The following is a 14,614-nucleotide window of genomic DNA, read 5'->3' as shown; positions in this document are numbered from 1 at the left end:
GAAATAAAATGCAAATAAATTCGGAGGGTATCTAGATTGTTGATTTTGCTGTTTTGTTGCCGACTATTCAATTGAGCTTGTTGACGACGACAATAGATGGCGCAGCCTTCGGTTTTAGTTCCTGTTCAGTTTTATGGAGAAGTGCGATGAACGCTCGGCCGCTGTCATGATCGAATCGTGGTGCAAAATGTCGCGGGATTTCGTGGTACTGTGTCGCCGAGGTCGACGTGAAACGAAGCCAAACTAGGAACTGTTCGTCGCTGACCCCCGCGTGTGGCCTGAAGGCTGGTGAGTACACGAATTCATCCCGCTTCAGCCTCCGCGGGACAGGTGATCATCGCCGATCTGATGTAGCTCTCGTTCGAATGCGGCCACAAAATAGAACGGTTCTGTCGAAAATGCTTTGGTCGCGTTCAAAATTAAGCGCAGTCACAAAGCTGTACCGCGGGGAGATCTTAGCTTATTCGCGTTCTTGTGAAAACTCTCGGGAGACAGGAATGCGGAGGCAACGAATGCCCCCTCGGCGCCCGTCATCCCCGCGTTTAGCGACCGGCAAACTTGAATGAGGGGTCCGATGGACCCTTGAAGAAAAATCGGGTTAATGATTTGTTGACGTCGCCGTCAGGTGCTGGTTTGCAAGGCTAGAGTTGGTCTCATCGCTGTCTCAGAGCGCGTTTGTAAGCGGCTACAACGAGAGAAACACGGGTGCCGCATCTCGGGAAGCTCCTCAGGTGTCCGTTCTCAGCTGCGGGTCAGTGGGCTCCGAGAATAAATACCTCCTGAATGAACACAATGTCACAAGTCGGTGGCTCCAATTTCGCACTCTTTCAGCGTGAGCAGCAACGAAACTGACAACGTGCCGCATTGCGCCTCGTAGTTCGGTTTCAGTGTGTGCGGAACCGAAACTGTCGCTCATTCAGCATCACACTGCGGCGTGCACGTTTGGCATGCTACCCGGCAACGGCACGACGATTCAACTTTCGTTTATATCCGTCGTGAGTGCGATCTCTCGAAGAGAGCCTTTGATTGTTTTACGAAAAGTTTGAGTCTACGTTTGCTGGCGTAGATGTTCCACTAGGAATTCCGGTATTCGTGCAGTGGGGTTGCGAGTCAGGTTAAAACGGGTCGCGTCCGAAACAAGTTCTTTTCGAGTTGACGTGCAAATGCTGGCTGGCTGACGTCTGGAGAATGTGGCTGTGATTTCTTTGTCTTCTGAGTTTTATCGTTTTCTTTCTTCCCGTTTCACGTTGCCGTCGTCCCATGATGTAGGCGCCACGGCTGCTTTTTAAAACTTTATTACTTTTTTTCTCTTTCCTTGATGCGTGAAACTTTCGCATACATCAGCTTTGTACGCCACGCACGCCCCGTGGAGTCGTTTCCGGAGAACTACTCTTGTGTAATCGGCAGTCCGAATCGTTTGATCGGCCGCTTTCGAGTAATCTCGAGCGCCACCTTTGCTAAGGATTTTTTTTTTTTTAATAGATGCATATAAATAGCGGAGTGGTGAATGTGAGCTGCACGGTTGTCCGTGAGTCACGGCGCTGTGCGTGTACCGTTATGAATAAAATTAATTAGAGCTGTTTTTTTTTTTTAATATGGTTGCTTGGTTGCAGTTTGGCTGAGGGGCATGGCTTTCAGCTAATATTTCCGCTTTTACTGCTCTGGATGAACAGTCTCTTTTCCCTTGCCTGCTTACTCTCTTATGTGGCAACGTTTGCCTTCGTTTATTTATTTATTTACTCATTTCAGTGTTGAATGATCCTCGGACGCCGTTTTCTAAACTTCTTCAGTTGAAAAATAAGAACTTGTAAAGCTGGTGCAGTACGCAGAACCTCACTATAGGGAAATTACGCATGTAACGAACTTGCGGAAATTGCTTGCGCGCGGCATTGATTAGCTGCGAGTGTGACCTATATGCACCGAAATAGTGCTCCAAAGACTTCTCCAGTGTGCGGAAGCATACTACTGTGCTCAGTGTAGCCTGCAACACGCTGGCGCTGACCGTACGTTTTCGGCGCCGCGCGCGCTTTGCGACATATGAATACACAACGCGCAGGGCGAAACATGCGCAGACATATGCGAACTGCAGCTAAGTTAGTCTTCAGCGGCCACAGGGCCGCACTGGAACGGCACAAACGCGATGCATTGGTGAAAGTTGAAAGCGTGCCGCTGCCGCGAAAGCCTCCAAAGCTGATCACCGACTGCTCGCTCAGCGCGCGCGATAGCAGCCGGCCGTTAGCCGACCCACGGGCGACCACTTCCGGCGTCGAGAACGCGCGAGCGAACGCACTGCCAAGAAGCGCGCGAGTGAGAAGGAGGTTTCCGTGCACTGCGTGCATCCTCGTTGCCAGCTGTATGCGGCGATTATTTCATTAGAAGAGGCAACCGCCCGTTGGCCGAAGACCCGTTCCAGCACTCCTTTACCTTGGGGGAGCTTCGCTGTCCATTCTTAGAGCGGTGATCCAAGGCTGGCGCGATCATTTTCTCGGTCGCCTGTGGGCGACCTCCACGGCACAATACCCCGTCCCGCCCTCCAAACTATTTGTTCCCATTATTTTTTTTTTCTCCCACTGCGTGAGTTATGATAAACTGTGGAATGTGTTTTCTCCACGACGTACTGTCGTGAGCAACATGAAAGGGCCTGGACAATCTTTTGGCACGAAATTGCGAATTTTCTGGTTATTTGGCTACTAAATTTGGGGATGACTTTTGAATATTATTCAGCAAAAGAAAAACTAGTCAGAAAACAAAAATAACTCTTCTGGTGACGCATATTTATGGAGCGTACAGTAAATTAATGCTCGAACTTTGTTCTCCCTCACAGTCCTTACTACTTAGCCGTGAAACGGAGATTGCATACATAAAACAATCAACCCTTCGGGTTTAGTCTGTGCGTACAGTGTAGTATGCCGACGGGGCTGTTTTTTTCGCCGTGCTGTAAGTTTGTGGCGCGAGTCCAATGAAAGTTGTTCGCTGCAGCACTTGCGGCGTTGGCGCCTCGATCCCAGGCACCTAGCTGGCCGAGTATTTCATCTCATTTAGATTTCACTGTGGGAATCAAGCGACGAATGCATATAGCTCATTCAGTTTGTCCACTTTTGAAGACTTGCTTGGCCGTTATCGTTCAGTTCCTGTACCGTGGCGCGTACAGCAGGGCCAGAATATACTACTCAGACGCGCGCGTTATCTCCCCCTCCCATTTAGTCGTAGCTTTCATTTTCCGGAACGCCGCGTCATCGCAATTTGTTTGTGGGCCCTGCATAGTTTCGTTTTGTGCACACACTCGGAATTCGACACCTCTATCGTTCCTCACACGACACGGCTTGGCTGAGTCAATCTCGTCACCCATGGCGGACTCGGACCTTGCACTGAAGCACGAGAAATCTATGCTACAAGCGCGTGCGATGGAAGTACTTCTTGCGTTTTGCTTCTTGTTTGTGCGGTACGTACACCACCCACTCTGTGTGCGGCCTCCATCCTGATGGAGGTGGGGGAGGGGGGACGTGCACTCTGAACACGAATACACCTATATGGGAGTAGAAAGGGTGTAAACTTGTCTTCTAGCGCACACCCTTTAAAGAAGGGTGTGCGCTGGAGGACAAGCGTACTCCCTTTTAACTCCTTCCTGTATAGAGTGTGCGGAGAGCCCGGAGTACAAAGAGGTCTTCCTGTGAATGCCGTCAGCTGGCCTTCCAGTTTTGGCTATAACTCCACCTGTTAAAGCACAATACCGCAGCGCCATCGCTAGCGCTTTGCTGTTCCGCGCGTTTATTCGTTTTGTACGAATATCCGCACGAGTAGCGAATATTCGTTTCGGTTTTGAAAAAAGAGTTTTACTTGCAGTCCTCTAGAAATTTATAACTTATAAGCAATAACAAATATATAGTACGTGAATGAGTATTTTCACATGTAATTTGGGCTTCGTGATTGCTAGGAAACGAAGATATTCCCCATTTTACTTGTTTGTTTTGTACTCTGGAGTACGCAGGCTGCTATAGTGCTACTACGAAATGAAACATTCGGATTGATTGATCCGTCCGTTTTTTTTTTTTGCTGTAAAGTGGCACTGTATATTTGACGAAACATTTCGCCGCTCTATATCTTGAGGTTCATTTTGTTCAACCTGAGGGTGCGATGCATGATGCCACATCACTGGAAGCTTGGGCGAACGTATACCGAACGCTTGCGAGCATGTTGCTGTCGGTGTGTGTTATCTGATGTTTTCTTTTGATCATTATACTCAGATCAGAAAGCGGCGGCATGTTCGACGACTTGTTGGGAGCGGAAGGATCAGTGTTTCTTCGCCGCGAGAAAGGCAGCGTCATTCTCAGCCGCCAGTTGCTTTGGAAAGTTCGAAAGGCTTCCTTTTAAGGGGATCAAAGCGTTCAGTGCCTTCATGCGGGCTCGATAAGCAGCCGGACTCGGTAGTAAAATGAAGCGCGATTAAGGTTCCCGATGCTCTTCATTATCACGTTGGGTCGTTCTCTTTTGCGTGTAAAACGCTGCAAAACGTGTAAGACGTCCTTGCCTGTGAAATACTCCTAATAACAGTTCTGCAATCGGGTACCACTTGCGAGCTCTGAGCCGAAGTCCGGGCACGACCTCCAGTGGACGTTGACAGCTTCCCCCTTAAAACGGGGTAGTGGCGGCTGCCACCACGCAGGCTCGGTATTTTTGCCTTTTTTATATATGTGTCTTTATGCGTTAAAAAGTACTGTCTTTATATATGCCCTGCAATACAGATTCCACTCTCTGCCGACCTTGAATCCTGAGCTTCTGCTTAGGCCACATATCCACTTTAGAGTCCTCCGAGTCACTGTTCCTTGCTAACTTCTACTGTAGATGCATTCTTATTACATTCTTTATGCATACATGAACGCTATGGGTCTCGGAAGTATCTCCGATGCCCCTAGGGTTCAGGTACAAAGAATGTAATTAATCTGGCTCTGTGTGTATAATGTGTTTGAGAATGACTGTCTGCTGCGGCGTCTGGGTGGACACTGTCACATTCTAGTAGTTTGTCTCACCTTGTTTCATCTTGGTCATATTTCTTTTCGTAGCTGCGTTTTCCAAGGCAGCCTGATCTCGCCTCGAACTCCCGGGAGCACTATCGATCGCACGTCGACCACGGCGGGCCGTTCTCTGGCGAGTAAGGGAGCAACGCGACACTTAATTGTTTACACAGGAAGGCATTTATTTCTGCTGCAACAGTAACTCCGCTTAGAAACAAAATACGCTAAGGAATCGAAGACCTCCGCAGCAAGATTGCGAGTGAGTGTTCATCCACGCTCTAAGGCAAGAGGGGCCCCGAGTCTGGTCGGGACGAGCTCGCGGGATACGTCGTCGCGAGGCCTCTTCCCGCTGGCGGAGAGCGGAGTCGCGCCGAAACGTCCGCGCGCGAAGAAGTGGAGACCTGTTCCCCAGCGCCCGCGCACTCACGGCGTCTGCGGCACTGATGCTGCTGCTACGCAGGCTCCCTGCCTTGATAAGAGATCTTGACGCGCCATCGCGGAGAAGCTAAACCTAAGGGGACGGCGAGTCCCCACAAGTTGCAGCAGTCACGCTACGGTGGAGCCTCGTGTGATAACCGAACTATGCGATCGAACTGAATTATTTCAAGCGGTTCACCTTCACACACAAAAAAAAGAAAGGAATCTCCCAACTCCGCCGCAGTGCGTCATTTCTTCTGTTCGCAGCTTTTCGACACACTCCCGGTTCTTTAGAGAACAGCCAGCTTTCGAGGAGTCTCTTTTCTTCTCCGGTACAGCGGAAGCGTGTTCTGTTCCGTGTAAGGGCAGCGCGTGTGAAGTTGAAGAAAAGGGCGCGCTTGTCGACGACCTCCTTTGTGGGGCGCGCGAGTTCTCGCAGCTGCATATCAATCAGAGCACCGGATCACCCCCTTTCTCTCTCTCTCTCTCTCGTTAATCGTGCACCCACGACGCTCGTAAACACCGCCGCGAGAAGAGCGGGGCTGCGCGAACACGGCTGTTCTCTCTCGCCGTATAGCGCGCTGCCATACCCCGGGTCGCGGCGAACAATCGAGAGCGCGCCGCGCTGCGAGGCGCATGCAAACGAGCCATTTGCTGCAGCTCGTGGCGCTCGAAGGCCGACGACGACACGGCTCCGGGCAGCAGCAGCAACATGACGGCTCGTCGACGTTGCTGCCTCCTTGGTATTCCCCGCTTCGTGCCTCGGTCTCACGCTTTCGGTGGGACTGGCTTTTATTGTCGGGTCGGTGGGGCGCAACGGCTTACAACAACGGTAACGGCGAAAACAACAGCAGCAACAAAAAAGCGAACAGTAGCTCCTTGGCAGTGTCGGTCGGTGCACTTTAGGCGGATTTTTGACGGCGCTCTCTTGCGAGCTGCGCGTGCTTAGTAAGAAACTTGCTGTCAAGTTTCCGTTGCTGGCGGAAGGTCGCGCAGGTCCGATCGCTCACGCCAGCAGCTGCGTCCGCTCGACGAGACTTGAATGGGCGAAGAGTGTCTGGCGTGTCGTTTCTGTCGAGAGGGGTTCACAACATGCGACGCGGGGTTCGAATTTCCCCTTATTTCCCGATTGCTCTTCCCGTACACCACCTGCCATGTTTGGCAGGCGGGCGCTTCGCACAGACGAACCTGTTCTGGCGACGTCGCTTTTCCCTCCAGCCAACGAGCATTCTCCAGTCTGGTATGTTACCTCTGGCCAATGGGATTTCTTCGTTCTGGCTCTGACGTCACTGATCGCCAGCCAATCAGGATTTTTTGAACAACAGATCGCGCCTGGTTTTCGCTCTGGTGAGGGTTCTGTGCTTTCGCACAATAGGGAAAACTGGGCGAGTTATTTTTGCTGGTTTAGCGCAGAAAAACGGGAAGGCAAAGGGAAACAGAAGAGGCGCTACGTTTCCTGTGTGTTTGGCCTCGTTTTTCGGCGCGATTTTACAAGCGCGTGCCATGATGCATTAGTTCCGTATACTTCTCTCTTGCGGTTCATTGTGAGGAGGCACAAAGCGTGACGGTTAATGGGTCCCTATATACATACGTGCCGATGCAACGCTGCATTGGCCACGAGGCACGGTGTTAGTAATTAGCGCCCCGGATTGATTTGTACCGCCTAGAATACGTTTCCTGCATTCCGCCTCCGTCGAACTGAGGACGTCCCCGTAGCCGGGATTCCAACCGGCTGCCTCATGCTGAGTAGCAGAACACTGTATAGCCACTCAGCCACAGAAAACATAGCGTAATATACGCGTGCCACTATAACTCAACCAGCTCTATGCTTGTGAACGCATTTCCCGATGTTGCCTCTGCTGGCATGGCGCGTGAGTACGATACCCCTCCGTATTGAAGAGCGCTTCGCTCCGGTCGCTTTACCGGGGAATGTACATAAATAAGAAACCGTTTTGCAATTCCATCGCTTCCCCGTCCCTGTCCGCATTCGGAGTGACGTGACGAGCGCGCGGCGCGAGACATTATTCGGGGGTGTTCGCCGCCTTCGTCGGCCGTGGCATAGCGTCGGAAAGAGGAAAATCCGCGCTTCCTGCGGAATGCTAGACCCCGCAAATGAATCTTCGCGAAAAGCGTGTCAAACGGGTCGCGCTGTTGGCGGCAAAGGCAACGCCAATCTCACCGCTACGCCACAGTCGCCTGGCGCCTGTCACTGACGAGGCGGCAGTTCCGTTAGATCACAGCGCATGGGGCATGCATGCGCACTCCAGACGCGTGGACCGTATATACTGCTCGCTGTCTTGGCTGGCCTAGTCCTCTGCTGCTGCTGCCGCCGCCGGCTCGTGTTGCCCGGCGAGGCCTTGACACGCTGCCTAACAAATGGCGACGCTTCAGCCTTCCCCCCTACGCACTGCGACCCACACACACGAGCGTCTGCCGCCGGGACGGATGCTTCTGGGAGGAGACCGGCACGCGCCCAGTGGGGAGAGAGAAAGTGAGCGGAACCAGGAAGCGGGAAGAAGAAGGAGACGGCCCGCATCGCGCGCTGCATTGCATCGTGGTAGCGCGGCCACTGGCGCCGCGCGCATTCCGCGTGCTTCTTTATTTGTTTTGTTTTTTTCTGCATTGCATGCACGCACGCACGCACGTCAACACTGAGGGCGTTCTGGCAGTCCGCTAGCTGTTGCTGCAGTGTGTGTCAGTGTGGCTTCTCCATTGTTGAGCGTGAAACGGTCGTAGTCTTTCCTCTTCTCTGGCTCGCCCGCTCCCTGGGCGGTGGTGAGAAAGGTTCCTCGGCTGTCTGGTCCCAAAGCACCACGCCGCCGCACTTGTATACGTGCTTGCGCAGCCAAGGAAACCCGGAGTACTGGGCGACATCTGGTCGCGGGTTCGTTTCCATTGTGGGGTCGACTGGTGACAGAATGTATAGTTGGAAGTAACGGAGCAGCTCGGATGAAGTAAGTCCTTCAAACGGCTACATCGCGTCACTCTCTGCTTGTCCTGAGCGTATGTATTCGCCTTCTAAAGTGCCGCCGATGTCCGCAAGAAGGACAAGTCGATGTCCACCGCTACACGAGGCTTCGGTTACGTAAGCATGACGATGAGTTTGTGCACCTCTCCCCCTCCTGGTTCCTCCTTTCCTGCCCCGTGTTCCGGCCTGGCGCTCTTCTCCTGGCCGCTTTTTCAACGCCCATCGCTTTGCGCCTGTGCAGTGTCCGAGCTTTCAAGAACACTTTAGCGCCGACACGTCTCGTTTGGGACACTTTTTCGACGTCGACGGTTCTTAAGGAGGCATTGTTAAAGGCGCTTTCGCAGCGCGTGTTCGCTATTTTGTGCCGCTCTCCTCGCATTGAGTATATGTGAAAAAGAGATTGAAGGAAAAAAAGGCACGAATGAGGAGTACGGAGGGTGGGAGGGTGGGATCTCCGCAGTCGGCACCGCCACCGTCGTTGTCGGCGCATTCCTGACGTGCCCGGCGAGCGAACCTCGGGATCCTTTCCCGTGGGGCGCGAATGGTGCTGACACCACCCGGGACCCTGGGGAGAGGGGGGGGGGGGGGGGTAGGAAGCGCGGGAGGAAAGTATGAGAGGACGAGCGTCGACGGAGGTGGCCGAGTCAGCAGCGCTTGTCCTCCGCTGTCGACTGGAAAAGAAAAAAAGAGAGAGGGAGGCGAAGTGAAAGCGCACGCTGCAGCGGGGAAGTCACGGACAAAACAGGAAGTGGCAGCAGAACTGCGAGTGAGTGCAAGGCCAAACGAAAAGCGCGAGCAACGGAGTGTTACACACTTGCTGGGGTTGTAGTTGCTTGAGTGTCACTGCTATGGAGTGTTGGGGCGATGTGCTCGGCATCTTTAATCTCAGCTCGAGTAATAGGAAAGGACGCGTCTGCCGCTTCATTTTCCCTGTTTTTAGCGCTTGCATGGACGAGGGCACAGCTTGTGTTAGCGCCTATTTTAAGGCGAAAGCGTCCGTTAACAAAGCCTGTCACACGCATTTAACTCGGGATCTAAGAGAGATAGGAGAAAACGAATGGCTGCTTCAGATAGAGGAGGAAAAAATGAACCTGGAAGCCAGGTTTGATGATTGTAGATTAATTAGTTAATTAATTATACGCGAAAAGATCGAAATTGCGTCGATATAGCCACGGGAACGGTGTGACGCCACATCCACCGGAAGTCGTCACGGCATAGTGAAAATTGCCACATAATGGTCGGAAAAACGTCGGATTTGTGTTAAATTAGATGGAAAAATGTGTGATTAAGCGTAATTAACACTTAAGATTCCCGAGAGATGTATAATTTGGGTATCGATATGGCCACGGGAATGGTGTGACGCCACAACCACCGGAAGTCGTTATGGCATAGTGAAAATTGCCACATAATGGTCGGAAAAACGTCGGATTTGTGTTAAATTAGATGGAAAAATGTGTGATTAAGCGTAATTAACACTTAAGATTCCCGTAAGATGTATAATTTGGGTATCGATATGGCCACGGGAATGGTGTGACGTCACATCCACCGGAAGTCGTCACGGCATAGTGAAAATTGCCACATAATGGTCGGAAAAACGTCGGATTTGTGTTAAGTTAGATGGAAAAAATGTGTGATTAAGCGTAATTAACACTTAAGATTCCCGAAAGATGTATAATTTGGGTATCGATATGGCCACGGGAATGGTGTGACGTCACATCCACCGGAAGTCGTCATGGCATAGTGAAAATTGCCACATAATGGTCGGAAAAACGTCGGATTTGTGTTAAATTAGATGGAAAAATGTGTGATTAAGCGTAATTAACACTTAAGATTCCCGAAAGATGTATAATTTGGGTATCGATATGGCCACGGGAATAGTGTGACGCCACATCCACCGGAAGTCGTCATGGCATAGTGAAAATTGCCACATAATGGTCGGAAAAACGTCGGATTTGTGTTAAATTAGATGGAAAAATGTGTGATTAAGCGTAATTAACACTTAAGATTCCCGTAAGATGTATAATTTGGGTATCGATATGGCCACGGGAATGGTGTGACGTCACATCCACCGGAAGTCGTCACGGCATAGTGAAAATTGCCACGTAATGGTCGGAAAAACGTCGGATTTGTGTTAAATTAGATGGAAAAATGTGTGATTAAGCGTAATTAACACTTAAGATTCCCGTAAGATGTATAATTTGGGTATCGATATGGCCACGGGAATGGTGTGACGTCACATCCACCGGAAGTCGTCACGGCATAGTGAAAATTGCCACGTAATGGTCGGAAAAACGTCGGATTTGTGTTAAATTAGATGGAAAAATGTGTGATTAAGCGTAATTAACACTTAAGATTCCCGTAAGATGTATAATTTGGGTATCGATATGGCCACGGGAATGGTGTGACGTCACATCCACCGGAAGTCGTCACGGCATAGTGTCCTCGGCCTTCGCCTCTCAACACTTTAGTTCAATTCAATTCAATTGCCAAAGTTGCCAAAGTGTCCACGCAATTTTTTTTTACTAATGCCGTGAGCAGAAATCAGCTGCGTCATACGCATCGTTGTGACTGTGGAAGGCTCTTCGGGCGTTAATACTGTTTCTGTACACAGTAGCTTTTATTGTTAGGTTAGGTCATGGCGCAGCGCAGAGCTCATGAAGCGCCTGCGTGGTTGCGTCTCCTGGTATCTTTCCGCGCACACGCGGAATACAAAGTGCGTGTGGGCAGATCCCTCTGTTTTTTTTTTTTTTTGTGAGCGTATACGCATAGTCGAGTTCGTTGAATAGTAAACTGTGCACGATCGTCGTTCGCTAGCTGTGACCTCGCCTCACCTCTTCGTTGGCTTTCTCACCTGCGGTGTTTGCTGTCGTGTGGCCAGTTCCCGTGACTCTCCGTGAGCAGTTTACCGACGACCTGGATGAAATGTATTACGGCCACGATAAAAAAACCTGTTCACGCAGACGACCCTTGTGATGGGGAGCTCTCGCTGTGTTTTGTGTACACCACACACTTTGAGAGCGGCCACTCAGAAGGCCGGGTGACCGCCAGTGGCATGTTTTCATTGGTCAGAAGGAGGTGGATAGGGCAAGCTTTCGCTATCGTTGGTGAGAAGGGGATCACGTGATCGTGCAGTGGTGACGTCACTGAGCGTTTTGTTGCGATACCTCGCTGTATACCGTTACTTCGACGCTTAAATCCTGAAACGTAAAGCTGGCACAATAGGATATATTCAGAATTGCGCAAGTGCGCTTTCCCGCATAACAGTGTTGCCCAAGACAAGATGGCTGACCATGCGTTTCCAGCTGAAGCAAAGCAAGAAAGACTAGTTTTTTGTTGTACTCTTCCAAAATACTTTTCTTACATTCTATCCACACCCATAGCGCCTATTCTGTAGCCCACGAAGTTGTTTTTTTTTTTTTTTTGTATAGAAGCCGGTCATCTTGTCTTTAGCAACATCGCTATGTGGGAAAGCGCACTTGCGAAATTTTTGAATGTCCCGTATTGCCGTTCTGAAGTAGACATTTGGGTTGTTCTCAATGTGACCTGATTGCCGGTGCTGTATGCAGCCTTTTCCGGTGCGGAATGTGCGACTTAAAGCGCACGGGTCACGGGGTCTTATCTGCGAGTGGGGAAAAGTGGAAAATTTACGCTCGTGAAGCAGTGTGTTGCGAAGAGGGTCAGTTTTATCTGCATGTCCGGTGACGTCTTAGCGCATGTACGCACGCCACTTCACTGCTTACGTATTTACCGGGGTGAACAGACGCGTATTCTTTTTGAACTTTTTGTAGCGAAAGCTACACCACTATAGCTGGGGCGCAGTTCGCCACGAGCCTCCGAATGACCTTGAAACGACCTTGAGATAAGTCATGGCTAGTGTTGCTATGCGCATATACCTACCCATGTGTGGTTTCACATTTAACTTCGACCTTGACCTTTCACCTTGACATTTGACCTTGGACGTTGACATTTAATTTTGACATTTCAAGTTGTCGGCAGAGGCAGTAAGAAAGCCACGTGGTAATCACGTTGTGTCACGTGATTCAGTTCATGGTTGTGGCGTCAGGTATGGGGTATATATAACCAGAGCTGTGCGCTACTGACCATTGATCAGTCTTTGTCTCAATCAAGCGAATCAGTGATGACGAATAAGCGGCTGTGAAGTTGGGGGGGGGATTAAGAAACAATAAAAGATGTGCCAAAGATAAACCATGTTCAATCATGCTTATGTAGCTTTCGCTACGTGAAACTCGCTTCGCAGAGTTGAACCGCTGCCTAACTTTTTTTGCATACAGTCGGCCGGTGGTACCGTTCCCCCAATGTTTGTCGGCATCGCACGCCCCCGCAGCGGCAGTCTCTGCAGCGTTCGCTATGACGACGCCCGTTGCGACGTCTCCTGAGCGTACATATAAAAGGCGGCATAGAAACGGCCTCTGGGTACGATTGGCCCGTCATGCGATCGACGCGCTGCTATACCGCATAAGCGTTTCCTTTTCGACAACTCGCACTTGAAAGCGCTAATGTACTCGGAAACCGTCGGGCGTCGTCTCCTTTTTTCTCGCCCGCACTCCTTACCTGCGCGCCGCCTGTCGTCTCCCGAAAAACAATCGCGAGTTCATTATATCGACCGTTATACGCTCAGGCGCTCCGTTTGTTTCGCGCGGCGCGCAAGTCTCCGAGAATCGTTAAAACAAGGAGAGAACGCGGTCTTTCGTCCTTTGTTGTGTTTTTTTTTGTTTTGTTTTTCTTTCTCGCTCGCAATTGCGTCCTCTTGTTCCGATCCACACCGGTTGCGCACGTTCGATTCGCGTATCGGGCAACGACGAAACGACGTGTGCCCGTTTCGGGAGCGCGTTGCCGCCTGAGACGAAAGATATTCTGAGAGAGTATATGGTATGAAAAGTCCTCGGGCCACAGCGTTCACTTGTAGCGAAGTGAATGTCCTCTATATAGAATGCTCCGTGTATACCGGATCATTCAAAACGCGAGCCAAGCAGGAAGCTTCTGTACTGCGAGAGGGAACCTTCTGCTAGCATTTCAAGGTCCTTCTGTCTTTGATAGTGCCCTAATGACTCCATTACGCACCTGAAGCGAAAAGCCGTTGGTCTGAAGACTTTTTACCAAGACTGAATACATACCGCGTGCGTCTCCTAATTCCTGCTGACCGCGTGTGTAGGCGCTCGCGCGCGGTGCCGGTCGGCTATGTATTCCGTATACACTGCAGACGATATTCCTTGCCCACTGTGTACGTATCCAGCTGCACTGACAACTCGCTCGCACAGACACCGCAGCATCCGCTCTTGGCTGGACACGGCTACGTTTCACGACATATCGCTTCCGCGCTGGAACGCTGGGTCGGCATATGATGTAGGCCGTAGTAATGCGCAGAAAGTGCAACATGAACTCCCGTCCAACGGTGGAGCAGGTTTTGCGGTGCTGCCCTGGCTAACACAATATCGGGAGAAAACACCTCGTACGACATATATCACTACATTCAGAGCTTGGACTACACTGAGCAGCGGCGCTTAGACCCAAACCGCGCTATACTCTCCCTCTGGGAGTTTGAGGTAGGGATTGATCTCCAAATGTGATCGCTCTGTCCCTGTAGTCCCCCTCTCCCGTGAATAGGCCTTTGTACCAGCTCCATTTAATAAAAGATTACTCAACTCTCAGTGTAGCGATTATATTCAGATTCGGTTTCGCTTTTGTTTTTAGCGCTGTGTGTCATTGTTCGAAGCGGCGCAACGCCGCCGTGTCGCCAGCCTTGAGCCAGTAACGAGGGGCAAATGCGGGGCTTAGTCGCTTGAGACAGTTACAGACAGGGGGAGAATGCAAAGTAGAATAGAAACGGAATACAATCGTTACATGTCACGCCGGCCGTATAGTGTCTGCTCATGCGGCAAGGGTGCTCCACGGAGACGGCGTAGCGAACTCATAACCGATGCACGCGTTTCTGTATTTTGACTCGCAGCTTGCGCGTCGTTTCGGCGCAGTTCCGCTATACGCCGGAGAAAGCCGGGAGTTGGCTGTTGCGCGTACCCTTATCACCATCCTCCGACTCCCTTTTGCCCGTAAGAGGGAGTGCGCAGGGAGCTTCACTCTCTACCGAAAGAAGCATTTCGCTCCCTGCAGGCAACTTAGGCGGAGTAAACAGCTGCTAAATGAGAGTACAGCAGCGGGTTACTCTTTTTGAGAGAGTGCAAGTTTTTGAAGTGTGCAC

General features: G+C 50.9%; 1 protein-coding gene across 1 annotated transcript in view; it reads left to right on the top strand.

Moving 5' to 3' along the window:
• The first annotated feature begins 140 nt into the window (after positions 1–140).
• Positions 141–14,614, top strand: part of LOC149363250 (protein-tyrosine sulfotransferase 1-like) — a 249,801-nt gene continuing 235,327 nt past the window's right edge. The window contains exon 1 of the mRNA XM_089573398.1: positions 141–288. The gene's annotated coding sequence lies outside the window, so the exon portion shown is untranslated. The remainder of the gene's footprint in view (positions 289–14,614) is intronic.

Source organism: Amblyomma mixtum, chromosome 2 (genome assembly GCF_055824585.1).
Source record: "Amblyomma mixtum isolate Tamu chromosome 2, ASM5582458v1, whole genome shotgun sequence".
In the NCBI taxonomy this organism is placed as follows: Eukaryota; Metazoa; Arthropoda; class Arachnida; order Ixodida; family Ixodidae; genus Amblyomma; species Amblyomma mixtum.
Note: the sequence above shows the minus strand (reverse complement) of the source record. Positions and strands in the feature narration are given on the sequence as shown.